Raw genomic sequence first — 20072 nt, 5'->3', positions numbered from 1 at the left:
TTAAATGTAATATATTTAAAATATAAACTCATCAGAGGACTTCAATCAATGTATTTACTTGGACTGATGGGTTCATATTTTTTCAAGTAGGAGTAAGTTATAATGCTTCTCCTGACCATTCAATATCCTGAGACTCCAAGGCAAGTGCTGAAATGACCCTAACACTTATAAGTACTTGTCTGTCTTGAGTGAGGATTTTCTTTATGCCATATTGCTAAAAGAAAACATTGACTAATTGTAAGCTAAAACTGCAAGAAGTCTTTCACTGCCATTTATGAGCCTGGATTGATATTTTTGTATGAAAGAAGAAGGAATTGTGTTTTCATTAATTGGCTTTATAAGCAAAATGCCATAAATTTGAACCAATAAAATGAATTTATTCTAATAAGATGCCTCTTTGTCTTAAATATCTGATAAGAAGTTGTTTTTAAAAAGAATTTTATAGTTAAAAGTTATTTTAAAGATCACTTAATTATATTATCGCTATGTTATGTCTAAAACCATGAAATGACTTAGTGATTTTGTAGTGAAGCTAGTATTTGGCAGTTGTTACAGGCTACACTTTGGCTAGAATATTTTTAGTTTGTATTTCAGTTGTACATTGCTGTGTACCTCAAAGCTCAGTGGCTTAAAACAAGTGCCATTTATGTACAATTCTGTGGGTTGACTGGGTGTCCTTTCTGCTGTTCTTACCTGGGCTCACTCGAATAGCTGTATCTGGCTGGTAGAACTTCTGCAACCTGGGCCCAGCTGCACTCTTCTTTCTACAGTGGCTTTTCATCCTAGGTTTTTTATGGCATTGCAGTTTTGAAGTGTTCAAGCCCCAATGTACAAGACCTTCTGAAGCTTCTATTTGTGTTACATTTGCTGATGTTCCATTGGCCAAAGCAATTCACATGGCCAAGTCCAATGTCAACTCAGAAAGGGAATACATAAAGGCATGAATATGAAAAGGTATATGATTCATTGGGTGCCATTACTGTAATAATTTACCATAGTTTCCAATCAATAGAATTATAAAAGACTCTCCTAAACTTTACAGAATTTGAAAACAGGGTCCACAGACTATAATACAAGAGGGAGTGTATTATAATAATGGCCTTAATGAATAACATTCTCTATATTCACGCTTATTTGCAATATAATACTGCCATTCTTCCTGTTTTGGTTGGGCTGCTATAACAAAATATCATAATATCATTATAAACAATGAAAATGTTTTTCTCACAGTTCTGGAGACTGGGAAGTCCAAGATCAAGGTGCCAGCAGATTCAGTGTTCAACAAAGTCTTACTTCCTGATTCATAGATGGTACCTTTAGGCTATGTCCTCACATTTTGGGAGGGGTGAATTCACTCTCTGGAGTCTCTTTTATAAGGCACTAATCTCAGTGAGGGCACAATCTTCAAGAATTAATAACCCTCTCAAGTCTCTACAATCTAATGCCATTACCTTGGGGGTTAATATTTCAACATATCTGTTTGATGGGACACAAACACTGAGACCAGAGCACTTCCCCTTGAGTGGTAGATATTATTTCTCCACCTTGAATCTTAGTTAGCATTCTAACTTGCTTTAACCAGTAGAATGTGGCTGACGTGGTGTTTTGGGAGCTCTTGAGCCTAAGCCTCAAGATGCCTTGATGCCTCTGCCTTCAGTTTCTTGGAACTTAAATGCCATATAAAAGTGGGCTAATCTACTGAATGATGAGGAACCATCTGAAGAGAGAGGTCCCAGCCTTCCAACCATTCGCATCAGGGCCTCAGACACATGGGCGATGTCAACACAGAGTCTCCAGCTCCAGCTGACCCACCAGATGAATACAACCACAAGAGCAAGCCTGTGTGAGACCACCAGCCATCCCAGAGATTTGTGAGAAATGATGTTGGGGTGTTTGTTACTTAGTGATAGATAACTGGTACAAGGGCTAAATATTAACTCTTACTCATTCCTTATATGAACCAAATGAAGCAAACATTAATTTTCCTCTTTTCCAAAAAAAAGAAAAAGAAACTGAGGCCCAAAAAGTTTGAATCTCTTGTCGAAGTTCAGACAGCTAAATAACTGAGAGGATACACATTTGCTGACTTGCAAACTCACAGTCTTTCTATAACACATTGAATTTGGAAGATTTAAAACCTGTCTTTTTCAATCTGAATAAAGATGAGCGATTTTAGTCTAAGTTTCACTTTTTATCCCTTTGAGGAACATTACCGTGAAAGCAGATCCTTGGTGTTTTCTCCTTTGGTTGAATGCTTCTTTCTTTGACTGATTGTTTGCACTAAATTTTAGAAAATCCCACAGGATTCAGAAATGGAAGGGTGAAATTAAATCATCCCTAGGAAATAAGAGAGCAGTCAGAATTGTACGGTTAAGTTAGTCCTAACAATAAAAGAATTACTAAAGCTTTTCTTCAGAAAACCAGCAAGAAACATTTCAGTAAACATGATATTCTGTTCTAGAATATTTCTATGCCATTTTTCTTCTGTGTTTTGATTTTGATGGGATAGCCTAAGTCTCTAAGTTATTTTTTGAGATTTTGAATTTAATACAGAAGCAGGGATGTGTCACAGAAGTAGGTATAGTCCAATGACAGAAATAGAACTACTTTTATTTGTAAAATATTCATTGTTTTCCAATGATGACAGCCATTACAGCAATGCAAAGCATATTTTGGAGACTCCAAAAAATGTGGAAGGCATAAATAAGGATGAGCATATTTGGTGACAGGGTCATCGAGACATTGGTGAGTCAAACTTGAGCAACCTGGGCTCTTACATTCAGTGACTCCAATTCACTAAACTCATTTTGCTCCTGAAGGCCATGCTCAGAGAATCAAATTCATACGCAGAGAAAGAGAAAATACTTCCTTTGTTATTGAATATTTTTCTACAGGCACATCGGGTGCACATTTTTTTTCTAACCACGTAAGACACAGCTGAGATAAACACTTCTGAGTGTTTCCGAGAGAGAAAGTGAATTTAAGAAAGTTATGTAATTTTGAATGAGAGGAATTAATTTCTGTTTTTGGAGAAACTTGAATCAGAAAGTGACTCTAGATACTAACAAGAGTCAAAGAAGAGGGAACTCTGTTCACTGCCCCCAGGTCCCCTCCCTAAAGAAACGTATTTACATAAACAAAGCAGGGTGGAGATGGGGTAATCTATGAGTCAATAGGATCATGCCCATCAGCCTCTAGCAAATGAAAATCCCCGAAAATGCTTTTTCCTTTCTCTTTTCAAATGTGCTTAGTTAACTGACCATTTTAGAATGTGATACAATTCAACAGGTGTTTAATGTGCTAAGAACAAAAGGGTCTTTAAACATGAAGGGTCAGGACAACTACTAGAGGCACCCAGCACTAGCTGCCTCCACAAAGAAGGACTGAAACAGACAGTAGGTAACCACATACTGAATAGGGGCTTAGGGTGTCTAAGAGAGAACACTGAAACTTAGCAGGAAAGTGACAGGGAACCTCCCAGGCACAGAAGGAAAGGGAAACAATGCAGCTGACCTGACTGGGATTGGCTTGGAGCCGGAAGAAATGCTCCATTGTGGGGTAAAGGTAAGTGAGAGATCCCTAGTGGTCCACATTCCCACCACAGACTCCTGCAATCCTAGTGATGAGAGAGTCCCTTAGACTTCCTGGACCCTAAGACTTGTATAAGCAAAGTCATAGAAAATCTATTTAATAAAATAATGGCTGAAAATTTCCCAAGACTTACAAGAATTGGAGACAACCAGATACAGGAAGCTCAAATATACCCAAATATATCAACCAAAAATGTCTTCTCTGAGGCATATTATTGTCAAACTGTAAAAAGTCAAAGATGAGAGAATTTTTAAAAAGCAGGACCTGGGCAACAGAGCGAGACTCCACCTCAAAAAAAAAAAAAAAGAAAAAAAAATAAATAAAGGCAGGACAAATGCATCAAGTCACATGTAAGAGAATCTCTATTAGACTAAGAGCAGATTTTTTTCAGCAGCAACCTTGCAGGCCATAAGAGAATGAGATGATACGTTCAAAGTACTGAAAAAAAAAATCCTTTTGCAAGCAAGAATACCAAACCCAACAAATACATCCTTCAAAAATGAAGGAGAAATAAAGTCATTCCCAGACAAGCAAAAACTGAGGGAATTCATCACTAGCAGTCAATCCCTACACAAAATGTTTAAGGGATTTCTACACCTGGAAGCAAAAGGATGATATCTATTCTCATGAAAACACATAAAAGTGCAAAACTCATGTACACAAATGCACGAATGAGAAAGGGAAAGGAGTCAGATATTACTGCTGCAGAAAACCAGCAAACCACAATGATAAACAATAAGAGAGGAAGAAAAGAGCAAATGATATATGAAAGAATTAGAGAATAATTAACAAAATGGCAGGAATAAGTCTTCACCTATCAATAATAACCTTGCATGTAAATAGATGAAATTTTATCCTTAAAAAATATAGACAGGCTAAATAGAATTTTAAAAACATGATTCAACTATATGTTGCCTACAAGACACTCACTACACATGTAAAGACACAAGTAGATTGAAAGCAAAGAAATGAAAAAAGTTTAGTTAGTGCAAAAGTAATTGTGGTTTTTGCCATTACTTTTAATGCTATTAATGGAAAAACCACAATTACTTTTGCACCACAATGGAATTAAAAGTAATGGCAAAAACCACAACTACTTTTGCACCAACCAAATACATTCATGCAAATGAAAACAAAAAGTGAGCAGGAATAGCTATATTTATGTCAGATGAAACAGGATGGAAGTCAAAATCTGTAAAGAGAAAGAAGGTCGCTGTATAAAGTGATCAATTCAGCAAGAGTTTATAACAATTCTAAATATATATTTATCCAACACCAGAGCACCCAGATACATAAAGCAAATATTATTAGATCTAAAGGCAAAGATAGACTACAATGCAGAAGTAGTTGAAGACTTCAACACTCACTCTTAGCATGGGATAGGTCATCTAGGCAGAAAATCAACACAGAAATGTTGAATTTAAACTGTGTGATAAATCACATAAACCTCACAGACATTTACAGAACAATTTATCCAACAGCTGCAAAATACACATTCTTCCCATCAGCACATGGAGGGTTGTCCAGGACAGACCATCTGTTAAGCCACAGGACAAGTCTCAACAAAATTGAAAAAGTCAAAATTATGTCAAGTATTTTCTTAGATGACAATGGAATAAACCTAGAAATCGATAATGCGAGAAAAGTTGAAAACAATACAAATACATGAAAACTAAACAACATGCTCTTGAATGACATTGGGTCAATGAAGAAATTAAGAAGTAAATACCGGAACCATCCCACTAACCCGACCACTGCTGGCCTTCGCAGGATACCATGAACCACATGGTCCAAACCTTCTTCACTCCTGTCAACAGCGGCCAGCCCCCCAACTATGAGATGCTCAAGGAGGAGCACGAGGTGGCTGTGCTGGGGGCACCCCACAACCCTGCTCCCCCGACATCCACCATGATCCACATCCACAGTGAGACCTCCATGCCCGATCGTGTTGTCTGGTCCCTGTTCAACACCCTCTTCATGAACCCCTGCTGCCTGGGCTTAATAGCATTCCCCTACTCCATGACATCTAGGGACAGGAAGATGGTTGGTGATCTGACTGGAGCCCAGGCCTATGCCTCCACCGCCAAGTGCCTGAACATCTGGGCCCTGATTTTGGGCATCCTCATGACCATTCTGCTCATCGTCATCCCAGTATTGATCTTGCAAGCCTGTTGATAGATCAGGAGACATCATTTAGGCCAGGAGCTCTGCCCATAACCTGTATCCCACGTGCTCCACCTTTCATTCCTCGCCCTGCCCCCGGTGCCGAGTCCTATATCAGCCCTTTATCCTCACACACTTTTCTACAATGGCATTCAATAAAGTGTACATGTTTTTGGAAAAAAAAAAAAAAAAAAGAAGTAATATTGGCCAGTACCAGTCTGGCCAATATGATGAAAGCCTGTCTCTACTAAAAATACAAAAATTAGTTGGGCATGGTGGTGGGCACCTGTAGTCCCAGCTACCTGGGAGGCTGAGGCAGGAGAATCACTTGAACCTGGGAGGCGGAGGTTGCAGTGAGCCAAGATCACATCACTGTACTCCAGCCTGGGTGACAGAACGAGACTCCATAAAAAAAAAAAAAAAAAAAAAAAAAAAAAGAAGTAAATAAAAAAATTTGTTGAAAAACATAAAAATGAAAACATCACATACCAAAACCTATGAGATACAGCAAAAGCAATGCTAAGAGGGAAGTTTATAGCAGTATGCACCCACATCAAAAAAGCAGAAAGACTTCAAATAAACAACTGAATAATATACCTCAAAGAATTAGGAAGGCTATGACAAACCAAACCCAAAATTACTAGAAGGAGAAACATAATAAAGATCAAAGCAAAACTACACAAATTAGAGAATAAAGAAACAATATTAAAGATCAATGAGACAAAAAGTTGCTTTTAGGACATGTAAACAAAATTGAGAAAGCAGTGGTTATACTAAGAAAAAAGGAGAGAAGACCCATATAAATTAAAGGAAAAAGGAAAACTTAAAACTAATACTACAGATACAGATACTAATACTACAGATACTGATACTAATACAAAGGAACATAGAGATTACTATGAACAACTATCTGCTTATAAATTGGAAAACCTAGAGGAAATGTATAAATTCCTGGACACATTCAACTTACCAAGATTGAAAGAGGAAGAAAGAAAATCTGAACATACCAATAACAAGTAGTGAGATTGAATCAGTAATAAAAAGTCTCTCAACAAGGAAAGTCCAGGACCAATGGTTTTACTGCTGAATTCTACCAAACATGTAAAGAAGAATTAGCCCTAATTCTTCTCAAACTATTCCAAATAGTTCAAGTAGAGAGAAATTTTTTTCTTTTTTTTTTTCTTTCTTTCTTTCTTTCTTTATTTATTTTTTCATTTTTTTATTATACTTTAAGTTCTAGGGTACATGTGCATAATGTGCAGGTTTGTTACATATGTATATTTGTGCCATGTTGGTGTGCTGCACCCATCAACTCGTCAGCACCCATCAATTCATCATTTATATCATGTATAACTCCCCAATGCAATCCCTCCCCCCTCCCTCCTCCCCATGATAGGCCCCAGTGTGTGATGTTCCCCTTCCTGAGTCCAAGTGATCTCATTGTTCAGTTCCCACCTATGAGTGAGAACATACGGTGTTTGGTTTTCTCTTCTTGTGATAGTTTGCTAAGAATGATGGTTTCCAGCTGCATCCATGTCCCTACAAAGGATGCAAACTCATCCTTTTTTATGGCTGCATAGTATTCCATGGTGTATATGTGCCACATTTTCTTAATCCAGTCTGTCACAGATGGACATTTGGGTTGATTCCAAGTCTTTGCTATTGTGAATAGTGCCGCAATAAACATACGTGTGCATGTGTCTTTGTAGTAGAATAATTTATAATCCTTTGGGTATATACCCAGTAGTGGGATGGCTGGGTCATATGGTACATCTAGTTCTAGATCCTTGAGGAATCGCCATACTGTTTTCCATAATGGTTGAACTAGTTTACAATCCCACCAACAGTGTAAAAGTATTCCTATTTCTCCACATCCTCTCCAACAACTGTTGTTTCCTGATTTTTTAATGATTGCCATTCTAACTGGTGTGAGATGGTATCTCATTGTGGTTTTGATTTGCATTTCTCTGATGGCGAGTGATGATGAGCATTTTTTCATGTGTCTGTTGGCTGTATGAATGTCTTCTTTTGAGAAATGTCTGTTCATATCCTTTGCCCACTTTTTGATGGGGTTTTTTTTTTTTCTTGTAAATTTGTTTGAGTTCTTTGTAGATTCTGGATATTAGCCCTTTGTCAGATGAGTAGATTGCAAAAATTTTCTCCCATTCTGTAGGTTGCCTGTTCACTCTGATGGTAGTTTCTTTTGCTGTGCAGAAGCTCTTTAGTTTAATTAGATCCCATTTGTCAATTTTGGCTTTTGCTGCCGTTGCTTTTGGTGTTTTAGACATGAAGTCCTTGCCCATGCCTATGTCCTGAATGGTACTACCTAGATTTTCTTCTAGGGTTTTTATGGTATTAGGTCTAACATTTAAGTCTCTAATCCATCTTGAATTAATCTTCGAATAAGGAGTAAGGAAAGGATCCAGTTTCAGCTTTCTACTTATGGCTAGCCAATTTTCCCAGCACCATTTATTAAATAGGGAATCCTTTCCCCATTTCTTGTTTCTCTCAGGTTTGTCAAAGATCAGATGGCTGTAGATGTGTGGTATTATTTCTGAGGACTCTGTTCTGTTCCATTGGTCTATAGCTCTGTTTTGGTACCAGTACCATGCTGTTTTGGTTACTGTAGCCTTGTAGTATAGTTTGAAGTCAGGTAGCGTGACGCCTCCAGCTTTGTCCTTTTGACTTAGGATTGTCTTGGCAATGCGGGCTCTTTTTTGGTTCCATATGAACTTTAAAGCAGATTTTTCCAATTCTGTGAAGAAACTCATTGGTAGCTTGATGGGGATGGCTTGGAATCTATAAATAACCTTGGGCAGTATGGCCATTTTCACGATATTGATTCTTCCTATCCATGAGCATGGTATGTTCTTCCATTTGTTTGTGTCCTCTTTGATTTCACGGAGCAGTGGTTTGTAGTTCTCCTTGAAGAGGTCCTTTACATCCCTTGTAAGCTGGATTCCTAGGTATTTTATTCTCTTTGAAGCAATTGTGAATGGAAGTTCATTCCTGATTTGGCTCTCTGCTTGTCTGTTACTGGTGTATAAGAATGCTTGTGATTTTTGCACATTAATTTTGTATCCTGAGACTTTGCTGAAGTTGCTTATCAGCTTAAGGAGATTTTGGGCTGAGACAATGGGGTTTTCTAAATATACAATCATGTCATCTGCAAACAGGGACAATTTGACTTCTTCTTTTCCTAACTGAATACCCTTGATTTCTTTCTCTTGCCTGATTGCCCTAGCCAGAACTTCCAAGACTATGTTGAATAGGAGTGGTGAGAGAGGGCATCCCTGTCTTGTACCAGTTTTCAAAGGGAATTTTTCCAGTTTTTGCCCATTCAGTATGATATTAGCTGTGGGTTTGTCATAAATAGCTCTTATTATTTTGAGGTACGTTCCATTAATACCGAATTTATTGAGCGTTTTTAGCATGAAGGGCTGTTGAATTTTGTCAAAAGCCTTTTCTGCATCTATTGAGATAATCATGTGGTTCTTGATTTTGGTTCTGTTTATATGCTGGATTATGTTTATTGATTTGCGAATGTTGAACCAGCCTTGCATCCCAGGGATGAAGCCCACTTGATCATGGTGGATAAGCTTTTGGATGTGCTGCTGAATCCGGTTTGCCAGTATTTTATTGAGGATTTTTGCATCGATATTCATCAGGGATATTGGTCTAAAATTCTCTTTTTTTGTTGTGTCTCTGTCAGGCTTTGGTATCAGGATGATGTTGGCCTCATAAAATGAGTTAGGGAGGATTCCCTCTTTTTCTATTGATTGGAATAGTTTCAGAAGGAATGGTACCAGCTCCTCCTTGTACCTCTGGTAGAATTCAGCTGTGAATCCATCTGGTCCTGGACTTTTTTTGGTTGGTAGGCTATTAATTGTTGCCTCAATTTCAGAGCCTGCTATTGGTCTATTCAGGGATTCCACTTCTTCCTGGTTTAGTCTTGGGAGAGCGTAAGTGTCCAGGAAATTATCCATTTCTTCTAGATTTTCTAGTTGATTTGCGTAGAGGTGTTTATAGTATTCTCTGATGGTAGTTTGTATTTCTGTGGGGTCGGTGGTGATATCCCCTTTATCATTTTTTATTGCATCTATCTGATTCCTCTCTCTTTTCTTCTTTATTAGCCTTGCTAGCGGTCTGTCAATTTTGTTGATCTTTTCAAAAAACCAACTCCTGGATTCATTGATTTTTTTGGAGGGTTTTTTGTGTCTCTATCTCCTTCAGTTCTGCTCTGATCTTAGTTATTTCTTGCCTTCTGCTAGCTTTTGAATGTGTTTGCTCTTGCCTCTCTAGTTCTCTTAATTGTGATGTTAGAGTGTCAATTTTAGATCTTTCCTGCTTTCTCTTGTGGGCATTTAGTGCTATAAATTTCCCTCTACACACTGCTGTAAATGCGTCCCAGAGATTCTGGTATGTTGTATCTTTGTTCTCTTTGGTTTCAAAGAACATCTTTATTTCCGCTTTCATTTTGTTATGTACCCAGTAGTCATTCAGGAGCAGGTTGTTCAGTTTCCATGTAGTTGAGCGGTTTTAATTGAGTTTCTTAGTCCTGAGTTCTAGTTTGATTGCACTGTGGTCTGAGAGACAGTTTGTTATAATTTCTGTTCTTTTACATTTGCTGAGGAGTGCTTTACTTCCAATTATGTGGTCAATTTTGGAATAAGTGCGATGTGGTGCTGAGAAGAATGTATATTCTGTTGATTTGGGGTGGAGAGTTCTACAGATGTCTATTAGGTCCGCTTGGTGCAGAGATGAGTTCAATTCCTGGATATCCTTGTTAACTTTCTGTCTCGTTGATCTGTCTAATGTTGACAGTGGAGTGTTGAAGTCTCCCATTATTATTGTATGGGAGTCTAAGTCTCTTTGTAAGTCTCTAAGGACTTGCTTTATGAATCTGGGTGCTCCTGTATTGGGTGCATATATATTTAGGATAGTTAGCTCTTCCTGTTGAATTGATCCCTTTACCATTATGTAATGTCCTCCTTTGTCTCTTTTGATCTTTGATGGTTTAAAGTCTGTTTTATCAGAGACTAGGATTGCAACCCCTGCTTTTTTTTGTTCTCCATTTGCTTGGTAGATCTTCCTCCATCCCTTTATTTTGAGCCTATGTATGTCTCTGCATGTGAGATGGGTCTCCTGAATACAGCAGACTGATGGGTCTTGGCTCTTTATCCAGTTTGCCAGTCTGTGTCTTTTAATTGGAGCATTTAGTCCATTTACATTTAAGGTTAATATTGTTATGTGTGAACTTTATCCTGCCATTATGATATTAACTGGTTATTTTGCTCGTTAGTTGATGCAGTTTCTTCCTAGCCTCGATGGTCTTTACATTTTGGCATGTTTTTGCAATGGCTGGTACCAGTTCTTCCTTTCCATGTTTAGGGCTTCCTTCAGGGTCTCTTGTAAGGCAGGCCTGGTGGTGACAAAATCTCTAAGCATTTGCTTATCTGTAAAGGATTTTATTTCTCCTTCACTTATGAAACTTAGTTTGGCTGGATATGAAATTCTGGGTTTAAAATTCTTTTCTTTAAGAATGTTGAATATTGGCCCCCACTCTCTTCTGGCTTGTAGAGTTTCTGCCAAGAGATCTGCTGTTAGTCTGATGGGCTTCCCTTTGTGGGTAACCCGACCTTTCTCTCTGGCTGCCCTTAAGATTTTTTCCTTCATTTCAACTTTGGTGAATCTGGCAATTATGTGTCTTGGAGTTGCTCTTCTCGAGGAGTATCTTTGTGGCGTTCTCTGTATTTCCTGAATTTGAATGTTGGCCTGCCCTACTAGGTTGGGGAAGTTCTCCTGGATGATATCCTGAAGAGTGTTTTCCAACTTGGTTCCATTTTCCCCCTCACTTTCAGGCACCCCAATCAGACGTAGATTTGGTCTTTTTACATAATCCCATACTTCTTGCAGGCTTTGTTCATTTCTTTTTCTTCTTTTTTCTTTTGGTTTCTCTTCTCGCTTCATTTCATTCCTTTGATCCTCAATCGCTGACACTCTTTCTTCTAGTTGATCGAGTCGGTTACTGAAGCTTGTGCATTTGTCACGTATTTCTCGTGTCATGGTTTTCATCTCTGTCATTTCGTTTGTGAACTTCTCTGCATTAAGTAGTCTAGCTGTCAATTCTTCCACTCTTTTTTCAAGATTTTTAGTTTCTTTGCGCTGGGTACGTAATTCCTCCTTTAGCTCTGAGAAGTTTGATGGACTGAAGCCTTCTTCTCTCATCTCGTCAAAGTCATTCTCTGACCAGCTTCGATCCGTTGCTGGTGATGGGCTGCGCTCCTTTGCAGGGGGAGATGCGCTCTTATTTTTTGAATTTCCAGCTTTTCTGCCCTGCTTTTTCCCCATCTTTGTGGTTTTATCTGCCTCTGGTCTTTGATGATGGTGACGTACTGATGGGGATTTGGTATAGGTGTCCTTCCTGTTTGATAGTTTTCCTTCTGACAGTCAGGACCCTCAGCTATAGGTCTGTTGGAGATTGCTTGAGGTCCACTCCAGACCCTGTTTGCCTGGGTATCAGCAGCAAAGGTTGCAGAAGATAGAATATTGCTGAACAGCGAGTGTACCTGTCTGATTCTTACTTTGGAAGCTTCCTCTCAGGGGTGTACTCCACCCTGTGAGGTGTGGGGTGTCAGACTGCCCCTAGGGGGGGATGTCTCCCAGTGAGGCTACTCAGTGGTCAGTGACCCACTTGAGCAGACAGTCTGTCCGTTCTCAGATCTCAACCTCCGTGTTGGGAGATCCACTGCTCTCTTCAAAGCTGTCAGACAGAGTCGTTCGCGTCTGCTCAGGCCTCTGCTGTTTCCCCTGTTGTTTTATAGCTGAGCCCTGCCCCCAGAGATGGAGTCTATAGAGACAGGCAGGTTTCCTTGAGCTGCTGTGAGCTTCACCCAGTTCGAGCTTCCCAGCAGCTTTGTTTACCTACTTAAGCCTCAGCAATGGCGGGCGCCCCTCCCCCAGCCTCGCTGCTGCCTCGCGGTTAGATCGCCGCAGACTGCTGTGTTAACAATGAGGGAGGCTCCGTGGGCGTGGACCCTCCCGGCCAGGTGAGGGATATATTCTGGTGTGCCCGTTGCTTAAAGTGCGGTATTGGGGTGGGAGTTACCCGATTTTCCAGGTGTTGTGTGTCTCAGTTCCCCTGGCTAGGAAAAGGGATTCCCTTCCCCCTTGCACTTCCCAGGTGAGGCGATGCCTCGCCCTGCTTCAGCTCTAGCTGGTCAGGCTGCAGCAGCTGACCAGCACCGATTGTCCGGCACTCCCTAGTAAAATGTCCCCAGTACCTCAGTTGAAAATGCAGAAATCACTGGTCTTCTGTGTCACTCGCGCTGGGAGTTGGAGACTGGAGCTGTTCCTATTTGGCCATCTTGCTCCGCCCCCGAGAGAAATTTTTTTCTAACTTATACTATGAGGTTAGCATTACTTTGATCCCAAAACCAGACAAGGACGGAACAAAACACAAAGCCATTGGCCAATATCCCTGATGAACATATACGTCAAAATTCTTAACAAAATACTAGCAAGTCTAATCCAACAATATATTAAAAAGAGAATGTAGCATAATTGAGTGGGATTTATCCCATGAATGCAAGGATGGTTCAACATATGCAAATCAATAAGTGTGATACATCACATCAACACAATGGAGGACAAAAACCATATGATCATCTCAATAGATGCATAAAAAAGCATTTGATAAAATTCAACATCCGTTAATAAAAACTCTCAACAAATTAGGCACAGAAAGAATGTACCTCAACATAATAAAGGTCATGTAAATGGGGAAAAGCTGAAAGCCTTACTCTAAAAATTGGAACAAGACAAGGATACCCACTTTTACCACTCCTATTCAACATAGTACTGGAAGTCCTAGACAGAACAATTGATCAAGAGAAAGAAATAAGAGACATCCAAATTAGAAAAGAGGAAGTCAAATTGTCCTTCTTTGCAGGTAACATGATTTTATATATATAGAAAAGCCTAAAGGCTCCACCAAAAACCTCTTAGAATTGATAAATTCAGTAAAGTTGTGGGACCCAAAATCAATACACAAAAATTAGTTGCATTTCTACACATCAGTAACAAACTAGCTGAAAAAGAAATCAAGAAAACAATCTCATTTATAATAGCTAAAGAATAATGAAATACTTTGTTAGATAAATAAATTTAAGCAAGGAGGTGAAAGACTTCTACAAGAAAAACTACAAAAAACTAATTAAAGAAATTTAAGAGGATACAAACAATTGGAAATACATCCCATGTTCATAGATCAGAAGAATTAGTATTATTAAATTTTAACATCTACAGATTCAATACAATTTCCATTAAAATACTAAGGACATTCTTCAGAGAAATAGAAATAACAATCCTGTAATTTGTGTAGAACCACAAAAGACCCTGAATAGCCAAAGCAATAGTGAGCAAGAAAACAAAGCCAGAAACGTCAAAATACCTGACTTCAAAATATATTGCAAAACTAATAATGTCACCCCAGTAAGAATGATTGTTATCAAAAAGACAAACAAAAACAAATGCTGGAGATAATGTGGAGGAACGAGAATTTTTATGCACTTTTGGTGGAAATGTAGTATGGTCATTATGAAAAATACTATGAAGTTTTCTTAAAAAACTAAAAATAGAACTACTATATGATCCAGCAATCCAAGTACTGGGTATTTATTCAAAGGAAAGGAATCAGTATATCAAAGAGATACCTGCACCCCCATGTTCATTGCAGCACTATTCACAATAGTCAAGATATGGATTCAACCTAAATGCCCAGCAACAAATGAATGCATAAAGAAAATGTGGTGATACACACAATGGAATACTATTCGGCCACAGAAAAGCATGAAATCCTGTCATTTGTAGCAACATAGATGGAACTAAAGGACATTACGTTAAGTAAAATAAGCCATGCACAGAAAGAAAAACACTGCACATTCTAACACTGTGGGAGCTAAGAAAGTTGATCTTATGGTTCTTATGGATGTTCTGGAGATTAGAATGATAGTTACCAGAGACTAGGAAAGGTGGAGAATAAAAGAGGTCGATTAATGGACACAAACATACAGCTAGATAGAAATGGCAAGTTCTACTGTTGATAGCACAGTAGGGTGAGTATAGTTAACAATAGTTTATTATATATTTAGAAATACCTAGAAGATTTGAAATGTTTCCAACACAAAGAAATAATACATGTTTGAGTTTATGGATATCTTAAATATCCTGATTTGATCATCACATGTTGTACACATGCACCACATAAATATGTTCAAGTATTATGTACCAACACAAAAAGAGAAGAGTTCTACTATTTTGCAATAAACTCTCTTATTCAAAAAACATGGTCAAAAAAACATGTTATAATGTTACATTCCCTTACCCCATGTGAGGCACAGAAAACGTGCCATGAAGTGCTAACAGTTCCTAATGAACTGTTAATAATTAATAAATTATTTTAGTTTACATTAGGATTCACTTTTGGTGTTGTACATCTATGGGTTTAGGCAAATGTGTAAAGACATGCATCTTCCATTATGGTACAATGGATGATAATGATGTGTCAGTGTAGGTTCACCAATTGTAACAAAATTTAACCAAATTTTTAATTCTTAATATTATAAATTGCACTACAATAAACAACTTGCACATACGTCTTTGTGCATTTGTCAGATTAATTCATTAGGATACATTCTAAGAAATAGGATGTCTAGGTCAAATAAAATATGCATTTTTGGAGGGATTTATGCATCTACCCAATTGCCCATTATGAAAGTGATATCAATTTACACTCCCGTTAGTCATTTGTCCTTAGATTTTTTAAATCTTGGCCAGTCTTACAGAATAAGTAATTGTGTCTCATTTTTGTTTAAATTTGTACTGCTTAGATTATGGATGAGGCAGAATATAGTTTTGTGTATTTATCAGCCATTTGCTTTTGTGTGTGTGTATGTGATTTCCTCATTTAGTTATTTCACAATTTCAGGAGATAATTCAAACTACTTTGGCTATGTAATTCAATCTGAAATTTTCCCCAAAATGTTTTTACCTTATTTAAATCTGTTTTTTCTTGTTCGATTCTTAGGAAAAGACTAGGAATCTACTACTTACCAAAACAAAGTATTTGGCATGCAAAACAGGCTTTTTCAACAGCTTTTGACCTCTCCTCTTGTTTTTTTATAATACAGTGCAAAGCAGCACTTTCAACATTTGGCAGGACAATACTAATGCTTTTTGAAGTTTTGAATGGGGCAAAGACTGTCGCAAAAGACAGGAAAATCTGGTTGAAGAAACTGGGGGTAAATGGAGTTACAAGATTAATAGGAAAGCTGTTTCAAACTTGTTTTTTAATCACAGAATCATTTTTTAACCTCTATGCATTTGTGATGGTCACATGTAAATGGCAACAAGCAGTAAGGCTAGACCTATGCCAACCTTTCATGCACCATTTGAAAAATCAACTCAAAATGCATGCCCTGCAAATGGTGTGTCAGAAACGTCATCATTTCATGTGAAACATGAAATAATGATAATAATTATTATTACTTGTTTATTAGGATTCTCCAGAGAAACAGAACCAATAGTATATATATGGAATGCTATTATGAAATACTAATATATAAAATTACAGATATATATTATATAATACATGTGATATTACAATATGTAATAATATGTATTATAGGACACAATATATATGTTATAGAAATAGGCTCATGCAATTATAAGGCTGAGAAATCCCACAATCTGCCCTCTGCAAGCTGGAGAACCAGGAAGACTGGTGGTATAATTAAGTTGGAGTCTGAAGGCTTGAGAACCATAGTGTCGACATCTGAGGCAAGAGAAAATGGATGTTACAGCTCAAGAAGAGAGAGGAAATTCATTTACTGCCTTTCTGTTCTGTTTGGACCCTTCTGGATCTAATGGATTGGATGATGCTCACTCACGTTGAGGAGGGCCATCTGCTTTACTGAGTTCACCAATTCAAACAGTGATCTCTTCCAGAAACACCCTCACAGACACACCCAGAAATAATAAGCTATCTGGGTGTCCCTTAGTCCTGTCAAGTTCACACATAAAATTAACCATCACATTACTCAGAAATGTATCTCTGAAAGACTTATATTTACTGAGTTAAAAGAGCTTGCTTTGAGATGCCCACTTTCTCAATACACAAGCAGGACTACAAGCTGAAATGTTAAAGCTGGAAGAACCTTTGAAGCACCTTCCTCACCTCAGTTTCCTTATCTGTGTAATGACAGTTGTGTATAAATGAAATATTTTACCTTGGTTCATATAATTCAGAGTAGGAGAAGCTCAGCAATTCCTAAATAGAAACTCTACAGGTACTGCCTTTGTAGCAATACGCATGGTAGCTCCGGGTCATGGCTGTGATACCCAATGTGCATGTGAGTCAACACCTTGCTCTGATGAGACCCTGAGCCAGTATTAGACTACACTGCTCCTAAACACTGATGCGCTTATGAGATCGTTTCCTATCAGCTTACAGGGTTTATGAGCTGCAATTATTTGTTACATTTTCAAGCTTATGCTTCACAGAGATGAAAAGCTGATTATGGCTTTTAAGACCCACAAGAATAATTGTTGCCATGAGGCAAGCTTAAGATTTCTGCTTGCATCATAAAGCACACTCCTAATGAGAGACGCAGAATTTTGTAGCTTCTCTGTTTTTCAAAATATGTTTTTGATGAAAAGGTATTTCATGCTCCATAGCTTCTTATACCTCTGACCTGCTTTAAACTTAATTAGTCCCATCTAAACCAGTGTCAGCTGTGTTATGGAGAACTCTTCATGGCGAACTTTCTCATTTGGATGAAATATGAGATGTGCATGGGCACATTCTGCTGGGAAAAAAAAAAAAAAAAAAAAAAAGCAAAGACTAAATTTCTTGTCTGGGAGCAAAGTTTCTGGAACGTGTAAGTCAGGCGGCTCAGACAGCAGCAGTTTGTGCTTCATTTTGAAAACATTCCTGCTCGTGAAGAACAGAATGCAAAGGGTAATCAACGTCTGGGACTTTGCAGAAAACCCTTCCGAAAAAGAGGAGAGTGATGAGCAAACTAGGCCCCCACACACCATGGAAATTTTATAAGTTTTCTTAAGCTGCTTTTCACTGATAATCTACCTTATGTTTTTCAAGTTCCCATAGTGAGGAAAACATTCAAGTGTGTAGTCTACAAAATTAACTGTCTGGCTAAATCCCATGGAGGTGGGTTCTGCAACTCAACCTCCTGCCTCCTCCCCAGACCCGCCCCTCCCTTCTCACTTCTGTCCCTTGCTGCTACCCTATAAGGATCTTCTAGAGTCCATTTGTTCTGCTTAATATTCTGTGAACATTACTTGCTCTCTCTGCCTTGTTCCCTTTTTCATATTGCTCCCCTGCTTGGGGTACTCTCTGTGTCTTCTTCTTGGATATCTTGCACTATTCCTGAGGTATGGAGAGCTATATAGCCTGTTCATATGAAATAAGTTTTAATGAAGACTGTCTTTGGGACCAGGTATTTCTTCAGAGTGATGTGCACATCAATGTGAATAACATGTCATTCCCTCCCTTGAAGTATTCACACTTTAGTGAACTCCAAAGGCTTTGCATTTATTCCAGCCCCTTGGAACCCACTTGTTTGCTAAATTCCCACAGTATTTACTTTCAAAATCTTTCAGTTTCTAACAACCAATTATTGTTGTCTTAGAATAATTTCACAAACTGTCTTAGAACAGTTCCCTGGTCTTTTGGCTGCTGCATTCATGAAATTGAACAAATACATTCCTTAATGTACAATTATTTATTTACAATGTTCTAGAAATTTTGTTTTTTTAGATTAAGCTTAAAATGAACTATTTTATTGCTATTTGAAATAGATAACCAGCCTACAGCCATACTACCCTAAATGTGCCCAAAACACATAACCAGAATTACTTGCCTTAAATAAGAAGCAACCATAATGAATGCAATGAAATCAAAATACTGTTTTTAAATTCTAGTGAAAAGAAAACAATGTTTATGGCAGCCTTATTTATAATAGCCCAAAGCTGGAAACAACTCAAATGTCCACACTAGTACAACAGAGAAGTTGTGGTGTGTCTACACAATGAAATACTACCCAGCAACAAAAAAAAGAACAAACTATTATAATGTCCAACTGCATGAATATCAAAGATGTGATAGAAAAAAGAAGCAAGGATATGAACTATATGATTCAATTTCTGTAAAAGTCAAGAATGGGAAAATGTAATCTATGGAAACAGAAGTCAGGATACTAGTTACAACTAGAGAAGGGTATTGATTGGAAAAGGGCACAAAAGAGCTCTCTGGATGATAGATATGTTCTATATCTTAATCTGTCAATGGTTATATAAATCCATCCATGTATATATAAAAGTGTATCAAGCTGTGAATTTAGGATTAGTTCAAGTTATGCATATTACACTTCATATAAATGTAAAAATGCAAGTGACATGTGATGAGATCTTAAAAATAATTCTAGCTGAAGATTTTTCGCTTGGAAGTCTCTGAGCCTGAGGTCTATTTCCTGTAAAAAAGGAGATTAGTAAGGGAGAGAGGTATTAAGGACATATTAGCCCCAAACTGAGACTCTTGTCTTATATAGAAGTTGAGGAGAATTGAAAAAGGATGTCTTTTCATTATTGAGATTAAATGTTCCATGACATCATATTCATGTGCCACTCACATTTTAAGAAATTGCTATATGGCATTTCTTACAATTCCTTTTTATGATTAGGTCCAGTCTTTTGATCTATACTAGAAATCCTATGAGAGTGGAGATATTTTGATGCGTCTTGCTAGTTTCTCATATCACTCATTACAAAAGCCATAATTTCCTGGAAAAACAGGTGCTCACATCATGCTGGTAGTTTAACCTAACGTAAGTTAGTTATTCCACAACCGTGGACTGTACGCCTCCTACTGAATGTGACAGATGAAAAAAGTGTGATGAGTAGCTTCACTAGAAGTTGCTACACCTTGCAAGATAGGGGGATTCCAGGGCACAGTTTCTTAACGATCTTCCCTCATTCCCCTTTGGAGTCACAAATGCATTTAAGGTTGTAATAGAATCTATGGGTTCCGTCCTTAGGAAAATGCAAATATGTATATGCACATACTGTTTTGCATAAAGTTTATTTCATTGGATTGAAACTTGATTGTCTTCACATAGACTATTTAAAACATCTGTACCATAATATATTTCTTTCTTTGTACAAATTAATGTCTAGTTCATGAAAAAGAGGGAAACTAATCCAAACTGTCTATTCAGAAATATAAATGTTAATCTTGTTCA

The 20072-nt window shown here is 37.9% G+C and overlaps 1 pseudogene; it reads left to right on the top strand.

Moving 5' to 3' along the window:
- The first annotated feature begins 5367 nt into the window (after nt 1–5367).
- Nucleotides 5368–5766, top strand: LOC104655894 (annotated as a pseudogene).
- Nucleotides 5767–20072: the final 14306 nt, after the last annotated feature.

The sequence above is a fragment of the Rhinopithecus roxellana genome, chromosome 14 (assembly GCF_007565055.1).
Source record: "Rhinopithecus roxellana isolate Shanxi Qingling chromosome 14, ASM756505v1, whole genome shotgun sequence".
In the NCBI taxonomy this organism is placed as follows: Eukaryota; Metazoa; Chordata; class Mammalia; order Primates; family Cercopithecidae; genus Rhinopithecus; species Rhinopithecus roxellana.
The sequence above is the reverse complement of the archived record's forward strand: the minus strand, read 5'-3'. Positions and strand labels throughout refer to the sequence as shown.